The sequence below is a fragment of the Bos javanicus genome, chromosome 9 (assembly GCF_032452875.1).
Source record: "Bos javanicus breed banteng chromosome 9, ARS-OSU_banteng_1.0, whole genome shotgun sequence".
Taxonomy (NCBI): Eukaryota; Metazoa; Chordata; class Mammalia; order Artiodactyla; family Bovidae; genus Bos; species Bos javanicus.
Genome location: NC_083876.1, coordinates 69,094,395 through 69,111,507, shown reverse-complemented (window position 1 = coordinate 69,111,507; position 17,113 = coordinate 69,094,395). Strand labels below are relative to the sequence as shown.

General features: G+C 39.7%; 1 protein-coding gene across 32 annotated transcripts in view; it reads left to right on the top strand.

The window, feature by feature from the left end:
• EPB41L2 (erythrocyte membrane protein band 4.1 like 2) overlaps nt 1–17,113 on the top strand; it is a 211,060-nt gene that overhangs the window by 66,225 nt on the left and 127,722 nt on the right. Inside the window, exon 1 of one of the 32 annotated variants that reach the window (XM_061427959.1) lies at nt 15,642–15,704. The exons of the other annotated variants lie outside the window; for them this stretch is intronic. The gene's annotated coding sequence lies outside the window, so the exon portion shown is untranslated. Of the gene's footprint in view, nt 1–15,641; nt 15,705–17,113 lie in introns of those variants that run through there. 32 annotated transcript variants of the gene reach the window in all.

The window sequence follows — 17,113 nt, the reverse complement described above, 5'->3', positions numbered from 1 at the left end:
TGACAAAGAATTGACAAACCACTTAGGTATTTACTCTGGTCTCTTGAAAAACCCAAATGTGGTTTTATAATAACTGCAAAACTTAAAAATTCTCAGTACCACTTTATGAATTTTTCTTACTCTTCCTCTACACAGTTTAAAAACAGCTCTCATACTCTTTCCTTTCAACCAGTTTCCTCCCAAACAATGAACACCAACTCTCTCAGTTTCAGTTTGAGTCTCTCCTGTGTTCTTTATGGATCTGTTCTTTAGTGACTCCGCCCATTCCACAATAAATCAGTCAAATTGCTTTCAAAATTGAAATTATAATGGCAAAATTCTCTTTGGAGATGAGGAAGCAGAGACTGGCTACCTATTTGCTAATATTTTATTTTTTAAACGTTAATGAGGCTGTCATTTCTTAGATGAAGAAGGAAATGGCACCCCACTCCAGTACTCTTGCCTGGGAAATTCCATGGATGGAGGAGCCTGGTAGGCTGCAGTCCATGGGGCTGCGAAGAGTCGGACATGACTGAGCGACTTGGCTTTCACTTTTCACTTTCATGCATTGGAGGGGAAATGGCAACCCACTCCAGTGTTCTTGCCTGGAGAATCCCAGGGACATAGGAGCCTGGTGGGCTGCTGTCTCTGGGGTTGCACACGGTTGGGCACGACTGAAGTGACTTCGCAGCAGCAGCAGCAGCATTTCTTAGATATGCAGTATCTATGTTATAGATATATAATGGTCGGTCTGGTTTTCCTGCCACCCCTCCCCCCACAGTTTAAAAAATTTTTGTTCTTCATATTGTAGTCAGAATTATAGTTTTAAAGTCTTTTAATTTTAAGCTTAAAATCCTTTCATGGTACCACTTTACTTTTCAGAAGAGCCTCAAATGTTGTAACATCTCTTTTATCCTTGCTGTTTTGGATTTTAACTTACTTATTGAGTTTCAGATGTTAGGTTGCCTCTCTGAGTTTAGCTGATATATCAGGTTTTCTGTCATGTCTAGACTTTGGTACATGTTGCTAGCAATATTCTACTCTCAGGTCTCAATTTAGATATAACTTCCTCTGGATATCTTTTCTTCTGTGTTCTTCCTTTCACTGGGCCTTTTCCTCCCTGTCAAATATACCTCACTCCAATTGATTCTTTACCTGTATCTTTAAAAAAAAAAAAATTGTTGTTTAATTGAAGGATAATTGCTTTACAGAATTTTGTTGGTTTCTGTCAAACGTCAGCATGCATCAGTCATATAGGTATAGGTATGTCCCCTCCCTTGAGCCTCCCTCCCATCTCCCTCCCCCTTCCACCCCTCTAGGTTGATACAGAGCCCCTGTTTGAGTTCCCTGAGTCATACAGCAAATTCCCATTGGCTGTCTATTTTATATATGGTCATGTAAGTTTCCATGTTCCTATCTCCATAGCTCTCCTTCCTCCCTCTCCTTCCTCCCCCGACCCCGTGTCCACAAGTCTGTTCTCTATGTCTGTGTTATCATGTCTGTGTTATCACAGTTGTTTGATGGTTAATGGGCTCTTAACAATACTAAGTATTTAAATCCATAAACATGGATTTACTTAGGTGTTTGATTTTTTTTGAATAGTGTTACATACTTTTCAGTGTACAAGCCTTATACTTCCTTGTCTAAATTTATCCTATGTATTTTACTCTCTTTGATGCTAAGTGAGATATTATTATTATTTTTGGATTGTTTATTGCTTATGTATAGAAATACAACTCAAGTTTGCATATTCATTTTATACCCTGCAGCTTTCCTGAACCCCTCTATTAGCTTTTTAAATGTATTTTTAAGGATTTTTATTTATTACAATCATGTCATCTGCAAGTAGAGGTAGTTTACTTCTCCCTTTCTTATTTGAGTGCTTTTTATTTTTCTTGCCTAATTACCCTGGCTTGAACTTAAGCACAACATTGAATAGAATGATAAGAGGTTGTGAGAGGGAGCATCTTGTCTTGTTCCTGATCTTAGGGGGAAAGTTTTCAGTCTTCGCCATGTAGTATGATGTTAGCTGTGGGTTTTTGTAGAAGCTCTTTGCATGTTGAGGAAGTTTCCTTCTATTTTTATTATTTTTAGTTTGTTTATCTTGAAAGGATGTTGGATTTTGTCTAATTCTTTTTCTCTCTATTGAGATGATCGTGTATTTTTCTTCTATTATAATTATATTGATTGAATTTCACTTTTTGAATCATCCTTATATTCCTAGAGTAAATTACACTTGATCATGGTCTAAGATCTTTTTAATACCTTGCTGGGTTTAGTTTGCTAATATTTTATTGAGGACTTCTGCCTCAGTTAGGGGTATTGGTTATAGTTTCCTTTTTTGTGACATCTTTGTTTGGCTTTGGTATCAGACCTCGTAGAATGAGTTGGGAGGTTTGGGATTTATTTTTGAGTTGATAAAATGTTCTAAAATTGTTTGTGGTAATGGTTGCACAACTGACTACCCTAAAAAACATTGAATTTTATGGTTAAAGTGGGTAGCTTGTATGTTATTTAAAAAACAACAACAACAAACTGTTATTAGCCCCCTTACTCTGCAGGGAAAAAACCCACCAAAATAAAACTTTAGGCAAGGTGACCTGTCTTTTTTAACCCAGAGGCCTTTTCATCTTCAGAGCTCTCAACAGTCTTTCCAGCTATCATATTTCAGCATTACTTCTGACTTATCTTTGTATGTGACTGATCCAGTGATAGTGGTCAGCCCACTGTCCTGCTCACTGCTTCCTGCTTTGCCAGACGTCCAAACCATCTTGTGCATCTTGCTGCCTCAGTCTGCCCAAGGACTGTTCCTGCTTGTCTTGAATATCACTGTCCCTCTTTCCCACCAATGACAATATATCCTTTCTTGCAAAGTCTGTTCAAATTTCTTCTGTTTACAACTCTAGCCTGCAATTATCTTAGTCCCAAATGCCTACATCAGATGATTGTTGTCTCACTTAAAAAATTGTAATGTGTGATCTGGAATTACGTGTAAGTTTGCTTATGCAAAGAGTGGGATGGAATCTTTGAAATCAAAATTATTTTGAGAAATCTTGTATATGTGTTTGTAGTATCAATAGGTATACACTTTATGCATTTATAGTTAACTCACAAGTTTACAGGACTTCCCTGGTGGCTCAGACAGTAAGGCATATGCCTACAATATGGGAGACCTGGGTTCCATCCCGAGGTTGGGAAGATCCTCTGGAGAAGGAGATGGCACCCCACTCCAGTACTCTTGCCTGGAAAATCCCATGGATGGAGGAGCCTGGTAGGCTACAGTCCGTGGGGTCGCAAAGAGTTGGATACGACTGAGCAACTAAACTTTCACCTTTCACAGGTGTATATGGATGGCTTTTTATTTGCACTTCTCTGGTCTTCTCAAATGGTTCCTAGTGCTTTGAAGAAAGGCACGATGTGGTATTTTTGTTGTTGTTTAGTCACTAAGTCATTTCCAACACTTTTGTGACCCCATGGACTGTAGCCCACCAGACTCCTCTGTTCCATGAAATTTCCCAGGCAAGAATACTGGAGTGGGTAGCCATTTCCTCCTCCAGGGGGTCTTTGCAACCTAGGGATCAAACTCATATCTCCTGCTTTGCAGGCAGATTCCTTACTACTGAGCCACCTGGGAAGCCCATGATGTGGTATACCTACCCATTAACATTATGTCCTGGGTAAGGATCTGTTGAAATATACGTATATGTTTGGAAATTAGAAAGATCAAGACTTTTCACTTGTTCTTTGAAGTTTTCCTTATGTATTTCTAAAAAATATTTTTTGAGAACATGTCTTAGAGTGAAGTGAAAGTTGCTCAGTTGTGTCCAACTCTTTGCGACCCCATGGACTATACAGTCATGGCATTCTCCAGGCTAGAATACTGGAGGAGTGGGTAGCCTTTCCCTTCTCCAGGGTATCTTCCCAACCCAGGGATCTAACCCAGTTCTCCTGCATTGCAGGGAGATTCTTTACCATCTGAGCCACCAGGGAAGCCCAAAGAATCTCCTTCCCCACACCAGGAGTAGAACCTGGGCTGCCTGGGTGAAAACCATGAATCCTAAACGCTAGACATGTATTGGAGTAGAACGTGTATTTACAGTAAGTCCTAATGTCTGAAGTCCATGTGCAAACGTAAGGCATAGGTAGTGAGACTGTTAATGTCAAGACTGCGTTTTGGCACGTGGTGACGTATAGCTGGGAGTGTGCATAAGCCTAGTGGTGTAATGTAAAGAACATGCTTCAAATAAAATAGAATTAGGTGGAAGCCTCAGCCGTCTGTCTCATACATGGTTGTTGGAGGTTAAGTCAGGATCCAGGTTCAGGTTTGTCTGGGTCCAAGACTGACAGTTAACCACTTTAGTATTTTGCATTCCATGCTTTTTAAGGCAAGTTAATTCATTTCTCTGAGCCTTAGTTTATTTACTTATTGAATGAACTTGATAATACTTACTGTGCAGAGATGTTTTGAGACATAAATAGAAATGTTTGTAAAGAATAAGGCAGAGAGCTTGCTCACAAAATAAGCAGGCCTATTAATCCTAGTGAAATATTTTGTTCTTTCAAAACAATTCCAACAAAAGAGATTTTGAAAGTATATCTGACACAGAGAAAGTTGCTTATCTCTTGGCTTTAGAATATTGAACTCTTTGCTGTACATCTTGGCACAGTTTTTGGTGTTTTATTTCTCTAGAATTTAGATAATTTTCCAAGTAAGTCATTTGTTAGCAATTTCTTCCGTTCTCATCTTTGTTGTTGTTGTTCAGAATGAGTTATTGTCAAAGAAATAACAAAATTATCATTAACCTCCCTTCTGAAGACATTGAGAATATTTGACATTTATGGTTAACACAACTGTTATTTATTTAAAACCTTAGGTTTTGAAGTTTCCAACTTCAAACCTTAGGAGTGAAGTTTAGGAAGGCTGATTTTTTTTTTTTTTTTGGTTGGAAGCCATAGTAAGAATAAACTAGAGAAGTGGTTACTGGTTTTCATCTTGGGTGCGGAAGTATGTGTATGAGTATTTTGTTGATGTTGCTATAGAAACAGTAAAAATCCAGCTTGGAAAACATCACAAATAAAGTATTGATTTGGCTATTTAAATTGTTTTTCATATGTTGGAGTTATATCTAATTGATTTCAAAATGTCTTTGACTTTTTTTTTTCCTTTTTGGTCACAAATATCTAGGTATCAAAAGTTCAAGTCAGTATTGAGGATATTAACACTAATAATCATCTAAATATTTTTGGTTAGTACTACTCCTTAGAGGTTTGGGGAAAAATTTGTATTAAGGCATTTGGGGAAAAATTTCTATTAAGGCAAATCCAAATTTCCTGTTTGTGGTGCTGATGGACTGTAAGTTAAAAAATGTGTATATCCATGTATTATAGTTTCAGTTTAGTTGGGGATTTTTCTTAATGAAAAACATATATATATATATACACACACTTTTTTCAAGTTTTATGTATGTTTTCTTTTACAAATTTATTATGGAGTTGTACTGGCCATGCTATTTTAGCTTTTTAGTAAAGCTGCAGTTTGGGTCAGGAGAAAGTGATTCCACTCAGCAGTTTGTAGGGGAAAATAGCTCTGCTTCTGGTTTTTATAGACTCTCTTGCTCAAAGGAAGGACTGCCATTGAGTCAGTTACAACTTCAGTGGAAGATGTCTCGCAGCTGTGCCTTTTTGGTTTTGTTCCAGAGATAGTATTTGTGTGTACTGTCAGAATGTCTTAAAGGCCCACCCTGGAAAGGATTCAACTCTATAAAAGGAGTTTTGTTTTATAACCTTTCACATATTCTTATGGGGTTCTGGTGGTGACCGTGGTCTTTATTGTCTTGTCTTTTAAACTGGTATTTTATTGAGACACAGGCTTCACAGTTTGAGAACAGGAATTACAGTTACGGTTATTGTATCTTGTAAATACATTTAACCAAGCCCTTGGCATGCACTGTGATTAAAGCGAAACAAAATACCCTTCTCCAAACCTTGCGATTTCAGTGACTTATTTTTTAGCTTCTTTTTCTGGGCATCTATAGTGATATGAAGATGGCACTCATTTCATGATATTCTTGATAATTTAATAGATACTGATTTACAAGTCAGTTAAGGTAGAAGATTATACGTGGCATCCCCAATTTTGAAAAACTTTGGAAGCCAATAACTTTCCATATTGAAAATTGTTAAGTTTAACCCATTTTGAATCCTGTGTTAAAATGAATGCTGAGAGGATTATCATTGACTGTATTCTAGGAGATGGACCATATTTCCTCTTTGGTTTCATTTTCCTTACACCACTTCCTCTTCTAGTCCATGTATGTTTCCGGTTCCCTTCTCCTTGATCTCTGGGCTAGAGATGTCCCTCATGCCATCCCAGATTAAATTCATTTCTCTCTTCTGAACTTCCTGGCCTTCATTTTCCTTTCTCTCCTTTGTATCTTGAACCTCTCCCTACTTTGTCTTTCCCACCAAAAGCCTGCACGAAATAAAATAACCAATACTTCTCCTGTGTGGGTAGATTGTCTCGCAGCCGTACTTCTTGTAGTTATTGCTGTCGTTTCTGCCAGCCTCTTCTCTGGCACTAAATTTCAGAGATTAGTTTGCCCCTTTTTCATACTCCCCTCTGTTCAGTATTTTTCCTTTAGCCAATTGTCTTTTTCTGTACTGTCCACTGGACTTGCTCTTTGGGTTATCAGCAGTCTTTCATGATGCCTGCAAAGCCTTATCTGGTTCTAGAAGCCCTTCGCCTGTTGTCCATTGCTCCCAGCCCAGCTCTTCTCTTGGGGTAATGCTTGCTTGGTTTGATGTCTTTATCTTTTTCTGGTCCTTCCCACCCTCCTTCATAGGTTCTTTGCTCCCTGCCTGGTTATTTACTATGAGCATTTTTTTTTTTTTTTAACCTCTGTCTTGCCTTGGGCTTCATCTCTTCTATAGCTTCAGATTACACTGATTGACCAAGTAGTTCCAGATTTTAGCATGGAAACCTAGGCTCTGTGGTTCAGACACATATCTCCAGCTGGCCTGATTTTCCACCCAGATGTCACACAGTCACTTAGTCCAAATGTGTTAAAAGTGGAAGCTTGGGCTTCTTTCATCCGTCTTTCATATTCTTTTTGGAAATCTATCTCTAGGTTCATGTTCCCGCTGTCTGACCTTTGACTGCCAGGAACCTGGGAACTTTGTTCTCCCTGACTCCCACTGCTCAATTCTTTTATCAAATCCTGTCCATTTTAACTACTAAATATTTACTGACTTCATCTCTTCATTTGCTTCCCTGTTGCCTCTGTGTCAGTTCAGATGCTGTTTTCTGGATCACCGGGGCCTCTGCTTAACCAGTTTCCTTTTACTACGGCATCTGTTATCACACAAGTGCCGAAGCCATCCTCCCGAAATGCAAAAGGAATCTTATTTTTCATTGCCTACAGGACAGAGTTGAAACATCTGAGCTTAGCGTACTCATCACTCACTGTTTGGCTACTACCTCCCTCGTCCCATTTCCTCCATTCCCCACCCCGTATTCCAGGCAGATGAGGTGTGGACTCGCCGTTCTCAGCAATGCTTTTATCTCTGGTGATTCTGTGTCTTCAGTCTCTATTCCCACGGTGAGGAGTATGCTTTAACCCGCTTACAATCAGCCCTCCTTCTCCTTCAAGGTCAGCGCCAGCGTCACCTTGGGAAGCATTCTTCCCTCATCAAGTCAGTTACTGTTGAAATGTTTATGCCTATATTTCAGCTCGGTTCTCTTTGTAGTGTTATTATTTATTTAGGTACTCTTCGGCTGGAGCCAAGTTTTATACAGGTGTGTGTCCTGGAGCCAAGTTTTATACAGGTGTGTATCCTGAACAGCTATCAGTAGACAAAGGGTAATTCCTCATTGAATGAATGGATCTTAGCAAAACCTAAAATTACGGAATTCAGGATCTCATAGATACAGATAATGGTGAATCCTCTAGCTTGTGAAAGTCACTCAGTTGTGTCCGACTCTTTGCAACCCCATGGGCTATATATAGTTCATGGAATTCTCCAGGCCAGAATACTGGAGTGGGTAGACTTTCCCTTCTCCAGGGGATCTTTCCAACCCAAGGATAGAACCCAGGTCTCCCGTGTTGCATACGGATTCTTTACCAGCTGAGCCACAAGGGAAGCCCAAGAATACTGGAGTGGGTAGCCTATCCCTTCTCCAGTGGATCTTCCCGATCCAGGAATTGAACTGGGGTCTTCTGCATTGCAGGCAGATTCTTTACCAACTGAGCTATCAGGGAAGCCCCCACTCTGGCTTAATGTTGGATATTTATTGTTTCAGGTGGGGAGGGGCTGTGGATTGAGAATGTATTAGCACTTGTGCTTAGGGTTTTCTTTCATAATTCAGATTTGAAGAGGTAAGTTTCTGTAGAAATGAAAGAAAGAAGTGAGTGGAGGGACAGTTTCAGAATACAGAGATAATAAAGATACGGAGGGTTAGAAGTACACTGGATCCTCAAACAAGTGCCCAAACCATGCAGATGGCAGGCTGAAGGAAGATAGTGACGCAAGCAACGTGAGGAGAGGACCCCAGATTGGGTTGTGTGTCCCCAGAGCCTGACGAGTAGCTGGGCACTGTATGTTGCATGCACCTTAACATTTCTGTGGCTTGTCTGCTGTGCTGAACTTTCTACAACATGTTTTTTGATAAGAGCCTTATGTTAGCAGGTTTCCTGTTTATGTGGTTCTAGTAGGGGTCTTGGAGAAGGCACTGGCACCCCACTTCAGTACTCTCGCCTGGAAAATCCCATGGACGAAAGAGCCTGGTAGGCTGTGGTCCATGGGGTCCCAAAGAGTCGGACATGACTGAGCGACTTCACTTTGACTTTTCACTTTCATGTATTGGAGAAGGAAATGGCAACCCACTCCAGTGTTCTTGCCTAGAGAATCCCGGGGACAGAGGAGCCTGGTAGGCTGCTGTCTATGGGGTCGCAGAGTCGGACACGACTGAAGTGACTTAGCAGTAGCATTAGTAGGGGTTTTGGAAATAGTAGTGCTTGTTTTAAAGGGAAAGAAAGAAAAGAAGGGAAACTATGGAGGGTAGCTTAGGGTTGGGGAGCAGTTTTCTTTCTACAAGTTGAGGAAAAATTAAATGGTGGTAGATTACTGTAGGTTAATGTTTGACTTAAGAATAAGTGTAATGGTATATTCAACCATTTTGAGGAGAAAGCCTAAGTGAATTTTTTGATGATTGAAATTTTAATAGTCATTTGCATTCATGTGACATTTTGCACTTGACTAGTAGCTCTCGTGTGGAGAAGGCAATGGCACCCCACTCCAGTACTCTTGCCTGGAAAATCCCATGGTTGGAGGAGCCTGGTAGGCTACAGTCCATGGGGTCGCTAAGAGTCGGATACAACTGAGCGACTTCACTTTCACTTTTCCCTTTCATGCATTGGAGAAGGAAATGGCAACCCACTCCAGTGTTCTTGCCTGGAGAATCCCAGGGACAGGGGAGCCTGATGGGCTGCCGTCTGTGGGGTCGCACAGAGTCGGACACGACTGAAGCGACTTAGCAGCAGCAGCAGTAGCTCTCGTGTAGTTCTCCTGTGATGCCCACAAGAATCCCATCATATAGGTAGTTTATCTGCTGGGACCTTCATTTTATAGACTTAGTTAAGTGACAACATGGAGTAGTGTCCAGACTGTTCGAGTGTGAATTTAATGTTATTGCAGATTGGGGAGATTAGATAATTTCTTGACAGTGACTTCTTTATTTTGGAAACATACTTTTTGGGGAAGCAGGAAGGTGTAGGGTTTTTCTTGGATCCAGAGGATAGGGCAGAGTTGGGGAGCTTTTGGGGGGTCAGCCGGATCTTTGTTTCTTCTGGCCCTTGGACAGCCATAAAAGCTCTCTGTTGCTGGGTATCTTCTCAAGAGTGTCTCGGCCCTTACCGTCATGTCCAGGCACTACAGTCTGCAGTGGGGAAAGGCAAATAGAGTTATTAGGCAGAATCGGACATCCATCCTGGGTTCTGCTCCTGATTTACTGTGTAACTTGACAAGTGACCCAACTTCTGGATTTCAGGTTCCCCGTCTGTGAAAGGCAAGGACAGGAGGTACATAAGAGCTGAGATCCCTTTTGATTCTATATTTGTTTTATAAGAATCCCATTTTGCTTGGTCACGTGGATGGTATTGCCCAGATGCTAGCAAGATCTTTGTTTCTGCTTTGTATGTGATGGGCTTTGTGATAATTATTTTTTTAATCCGTAAGGCAAGGAGAGTCATTACCACAGTATTAGCAGAATCATTTGTTCATCTCAAATGAGAGACGAATGAGCCTGAACGTTGTAAGCCTGTAATGCCTTCCTTGTCCTCCCCAAGGAACTTGTCCACTTTGCTGTGTCCTGACTGTACCTCTGCTACAGTCCTTGTCCCGTGTGGTATAATTATTTGTTTATGTATCTGACTTCCCTTCTAGACTGTGAAATCCCTGAGGACTGGTGTGGGGAAGAACTTTCCAGTCCTGAGGGCTTAGACCAGTGTCTGGGGCAAAGGGGGAACTCAGCAAAGTTTTCTCAGATGTAAGTGAAATGAAAATAATACATTTTAAAGTAAATGCTGAATTACTGTATGTACTGGTCTGAATGTGTAATTCTGATAGGGATGCTTTTGACTTTTGAAGTTTAAAAAAAAAGGGGGGTGTGTGGGCATTTGTTACTGCTTTGTCCTAACACTTCTTAGATGGTTTCAGAACATTAACTTTTTGTTTAGAGAGTCCCAACTGCCATCCCTTTCTTCTTTTGCTTCCCTCCTGTACCTGCTCCTGCTCTCTCTCTCCAAACCCCCTGTAAAAATCTGGGGTCATATGGAATTTTTCTTGCCCAGAGTCTCATAAATCTGTAGTACTTTCTAATGTTACGTTTTACAAAACATGGTAGGAAAGAAACTTTGTGAGTGACTTATGTGCAGTTGTGCAAATTATTATGGGTTCAGCGCCTGAGAAAAGTTAAACTGTGGTGTGTGGTCAAAAGATAACTTAGCCAGAGGCTGTGGAACTAGTGTCGTAGTTGTTTTGGTTTTTTTCTTTGTTTGGTTTTTTTCTTTTTGTCGGCATCAAATGGCAATGATCCTGTGAAATGTGGACTGTTAGAAAATTTTATGGACAAGTTGAAATTAATCCAGATTGAGAGAATCATAAAACTTTTCTCCACGTTTTGTTCAGGAAGGATAGTCTTGCATGATGATTGGTATATAGCAAAGTTGGATTTTCTGTGAAATCAGTAGAGTTCAAAAACAGAGGGGTTATTTTTTATTTTTTGGAGTACTTTTTAGGTTATTTTAGGGTTTTGCTAGAAAACTGTACTTGCTTTTTTTCTAGTTTGATAGATGATATATGCTTCTCCAATGGAGGCTAGATGAATAATGGGGAGAGGGGAGACTGAAAGGATCTCTTCTGCTCACTGTCTTTCTGTGACACTGAGAACTTTATTTTCTGTACAGAGTTTGTGTCCTGTATGGTCTTGGAGCTTTGAGTCACCATCAGGTTCTTGCATCCTTGCATCCTATTCAGTTACATTCCTTTTCCTCAAAGTCAGGAAATAGGACATTTTGTACAAGTCAAGAAGTCATTTTACTGGGTTTAATTTTATTTATACATCAACTTACCTATACAAATATAGGAAAAATATCCCCCACCCTACGCCCAACCAACTCCCTTGAATACTGAAGTAGTATTCTGAGGATGAACTTCTAATTTCCCCTTTTCATGAAGCAATAAAACAGTGTCAAAGCAAGGCTATTTAGGATCTTCCTAAGACAGATGCAATAGATACACGTTTATATGAGCAATTTTTAATATTTAAGACCTTACAGCATATGTGTTTTATGTATTTTAATGTGTTTAAAGCCTTACTGGAAATAATTTAAATGATACTGGACCTAGTTTGTAACTTCTGTGCCAGGAACCCACAGAGTAACCTTTTTTATAAGTTATTTCACTTCTTTGGGTTTAGTTTACTCATCTAGTAAACAAGGGTGTTGAAACTGAGATAATGCAGCCTTGGTGGAAAAGTGTGTTGGCTTTGAAGGAAACTGCTCTCCACTATACCTTCAATGCCACTGGTATTGGTTTTGAAGCAGACTAAACTGGTGTCATTTCTACCTCTGCCACTTATTGAGTATATGAGTTTTGGAAACTCATTTAAATTCTCTGGGTTCTCCTTTTATCCACTCTATTAATGACTTGTTCTTCTTCCAAATCAGTGAGCCACAAAACTCACCTCTTATCTTAATTCTCTTAACCTTTATTTGAATAATGAGAATCCGATGTCTCATAGGCAGGATTGAAGCAAGCAGAGGAGCTTGAGCAATGGCATTGGGTTCTATGTAGATGCCTTAGTCAGCTTGGGCTTCCATAACAAAATACCATATACTTGTTTACTTAAACTGCAAGTCTATTTTCTCACACTTCTGGAGACCAGAAGGCCAAGATCCAGTGCCAGCATGGTCTGTTTTTGGTGAACACTCCCTTCTTGGATTGTAGATGGCTGCCTAATCTGTGTCCTCACAAAGCAAGGTGAGAGAGGGAGCAAGAGTGAGAATGTGAGAGAATGAGCAAGCTCACTGGTGTCCCTTATTAGAAAGCCACTAATTCCATCATGATGGCTCCACCCTGATGACCTCACCTAAATCTAATTATTATCTCTCAAAGGTCCCACCTCCAAATACCATCACTTTGGGGGTTAGTGCTTCAGTGTATGGATGTTGGGGAGATATAATTCAGTTGGTGGAAGTAGGGGAGTTAGGAAGTAAGGCAGGCACAGTGGTGTTGAGAGTTGACTGGGAAAGATGGTAAAGATCTCCCTATGTCAGCTTCACTGGGTCCAGTGCTGTACGTCAGTAGTCCTGAGACTTCTGAATTCTGTGGAGCAATGTTGTGCTTAGTTGCTCTGTCATGCCTGACTCTTTGCGACCCCATGGACTTTGGCCTACCAGGCTCCTCTGTCCACGGGGACTCTCCAGGCAAGAATACTTGAGTGGGTTGCCATGCCCTCCTCTGGGGGTTTTCCCAACCCAGGGATCTAACCCAGGTCTCCTGCATTGTAGGTGGATTCTTTACTGTCTGATCCACCAGGGAAGCCCTATGGAGCAATACATTTTAGAAAAAGATTTGGAGCCAGTATTTTTTTAAGTCAATATAGTGAAGTCAGTCTGCCATCCTACTGCGGTTTCTATTGCCATTTCTATGTTTTAAAATACACATTTAACAAATGTGGGAAAACCACAATCTCAATAAAAGATGGACTAAACAAATTTGGCTCTACTAAGTTCAGTTCAGGTCAGTCGCTCAGTTGTGTCCAACTCTTTGCCACCCCATGAGCAGCAGCACACCAGGCCTCTCTGTCCAACACCAACTCCTGGAGCCCACCCAAACTCATGTCCATTGAGTTGGTGATGGCCATCCAACCATCTCATCCTCTGTCATCCCCTTCTCCTCCTGCCCTCAATCTTTCCCAGCATCAGGGTCTTTTCCAGTGAGTCAGCTCTTCGCATCAGGTGGCCAAAGTATTGGAGTTTCAGCTTCCAATGAACACCCAGGACTGATCTCCTTTAGAATGGACTGATTGGATCTGCTTGCAGTCCAAGGGACTCTCAAGAATCTTCTCCAACACTACAGTTCAAAAGCATCAATTCTTTGGCGCTCAGCTTTCTTTCTTTTTTTTTTTTTCAGCTTTCTTTATAGTCCAAGTCTCACATCCATACATGACTACTGGAAAAACCACAGCCTTGACTAGATGGACCTTTGTTGGCAAAGTAATGTCTGTGCTTTTGAATATGCTATCTAAGTTGGTCATAACTTTCCTTCCAAGGTGTAAGCATCTTTTACTTTCATGGCTTCAGTCACCATCTGCAGTGATTTTGGAGCCCAGAAAAATAGTCTGACACTGTTTCCCCATCTATTTACCATGAAGTGATGGGACCAAATGCCATGATCTTCATTTTCTGAATGTTGAGCTTTAAGCCAGCTTTTTCACTCTCCTCTTTCACTTTCATCAAGAGGCTCTTTAGTTCCTCTTCACTTTCTGCCATAAGGATGGCATCATCTGCATGTCTGAGGTTATTGATATTTCTCTCGGCAGTCTTGATTCCAATTTGTGCTTCCTCCAGCCCAGCGTTTCTCATGATGTACTCTGCAGAGAAGTTAAATAAGCACGGTGACAATATACAGCCTTGATGTACTCCTTTTCCTATTTGGAACCAGTCTGTTGTTCCCTGTCCAGTTCTAACTGTTGCTTCCTGACCTGCATACAGGTTTCTCAAGAGGCAGATCAGGTGGTCTGGTAGTCCCATCTCTTTCAGAATTTTCCACAGTTTATTGTGATCCACACAGCCACAGGCTTTGGCATAGTCAATAATGCTCTACTAAAAAACTCACCAAATTGCCGTTTTGTGAGCTTTGTGGGTGGATAGTGAAGTTTACTTCCATTATATAGAATGAGTTTTTTTGTTTGTGTTTGTTCATTTTGACAGATTAATCTCTTCAGAGCTGCTACTGAAACGTATTTTCATTAAGTTCCTCTAAAGGAAAACTTACTTTTTCTCTCCTAGTTGGTATGAGTGATATCTTGTTCATTTAATTATCTGATGTTTTATTTGTAATAATTCTTTTTTTAAAAAGACTGCTGTAGGTGAATGTGAACATAAAATACTCATTGACTTAAGAATTGTTTGGTAGGAGAGCAGTGTGGTATGGTAACAGGGTCAAGATGTAAATATGTATATCTAGATGCAGAGTCTATCTTGGTCCTCATTGGTTAATGTAAATATCTATACTATGGGAAAAACCAACCAGAATTTAATGTGGAAATGTAAGGGAGTAGGGGGATGGTAATGTAGAATTAAGAAAGGTTGGTGTTTTTCAAAGCTCTCTGACCTGAATCTTAGAATAATTGTATTTCCCTTTAGTGACTATAAATTTACCTTGCTTCCATATGTATTTGTATTCATATGACAGATGGATGTAGGATTTCACCTTTTGTATCCATCATTGCTCAATTTAGGATAGCAGTATAATAATAAAATAAGAATTCATCAGCTTTGTAACAATATGATGGTATCTATAATTCTAGATTGAAACAGGCCTTCCTTTAAATACAGTGTGAATGAATAAGGAAATTTTCCTACAAATCAATCAAAATAGTCCTGTTTTCAGTATATAAAAATGAAATATATATGTATTTGAATGGCTTTTCTATATCAAAATATATATACCAGTTTTATCAAGAAAGATGAGTAGACTATATGTTATATGCATGTATTTTTGGTGTCTATAGGGTGGATTAAAATAGCAAGAAATAAAAACAAAGTTGAGGGGTGCAAATTCAAAGCAATGTAAAAACGATACAAAAAAGGAGGGAAAAATTGCCTAGCAGTAGTAGGATTGTAAACAGTTATAATCATAGGATTACAGTTGTGCCATTAAAACTGTTCTTTATGTAAAGTGTTCTTCATTTAGTGGGTAGAACAGACAGCAAGAGGATGACTTTTTCTTTGACCCATGTGGGTTTTCTAGCTGAGGAATGAAGTAACTTGGAACCACGCTGGGCTTTTCTACTGAGCATGCCCTTCTTCAGCGGCGTCTGGCCTGGGTGGGGCCAGTCTTGCTCATTAAGCAGTTGGAAGCTGGATTTCCATCCTCTTTCCACAGCCTTCTAATGACAGGGAACAGCAGACAGCGGACTCCATGTACTTCTACAAAACTGCGTATGTATTTCGAGGTGGGGAGTGTTAGGAAATTTCTATTGTAGCAGTTAGGTTTGTGGGGGTATATACTTGTTTTTGCTTTTGAAAAAAGTTTGCCTTTTGGACTGTCAGTATCTAGGAGACTGAAAATTTGGACAGTACTCATGTACAGAGTACAGAATAGATGGAATCTGATTATGTGCACTATCTGGCAAGGGATTATGTTCAGTTATATTTGAACCAAGCCCTGTGAAAAATGTGTATGTATTTTTAGACTATTTGTTTGCATTTTCTAAGGCAAATGTTGAGTTTTGTCAAGTTATCTTTGCCATAATTGCCTTTTTAGGTTTGACTTATGAGAATAGTGGAGCCAGCTGATTTTAGATATTTGTTCTACTCTTTCACAATTGATTTATTCAGTGGTACTATATACTGTACAGAAATGAATCATTCCTAAAGCACAGTGAGGACTATGTAAGGTTAATAGCATACACTTATTTTTTAACATGTTAAAAGATGATAGATTTCAATTAGCATGAAAATGAAACATTTTATAAATTACCTCCTTTGATTAAAGAACATTACAGCTAGCAGAGATTTGAATTTGCTTTTTACTTTTGACATCTACAGATTAATGTTCATTAAGATCTATCAAGAATTATGTATTGTTTTAATGCTGTCACGGCCTAAGTAAATATTAATTGAATAATAGGTGTCAACTTCTTTTACTGAATATTTAATATGTTGTCACATTGAAGAAATGTGAAAACCCACCATATTGCCCAGATTCAAACATCCAAATTTAGAAAGTCTTCTTCATGCTTCTTCTTGATATAATTTACCTGCCTAACAACCTTCCTTCGAAAAGAAACTTGTTATGTTGCTTCTTTCTAACAAAATGAAAAGCAGTACCATTGTGATAGCCAGACTACATCTGTAAGTTCCTTCATTACTGTTGACATTGCCCAGAATGTTCTTAGACCCTTGAGGAAACTACTGAGTGTTTGGGGGAGGGAGGGCGGTACATATATACTTGTGAAGTTTAAGCTTTCTGTTTTTAGGTTTAACAAAGAATTGTCTCTTCAAACTATTGACACCTCAGATGAAGGAATAAATGTCTGTGGAATTGATGCTGATGACCTGGACAGTCGTTCATAGGACCCCCACCTTCCCTATGGACTGTCTCTTTTGGAGTGTTCCAGTGCACGTTGTATGATATATTGATGACCTGTTGTTTAACATCATAGCTGGATCACAAAGAAAGTTGGAAAGGGAAATTTTAAACTTTGAAATTGTGTTGGCTTGAAATTTTTTGGTGGGTTCCAAGGGTTGGAATATCTAGCATATTCTCCAGTAGATTCCTCTACCAAATCACGTTTACAGGATGTTGCATTTTGAGAATCTTACCTCCAAAGAAACAAATATATTTA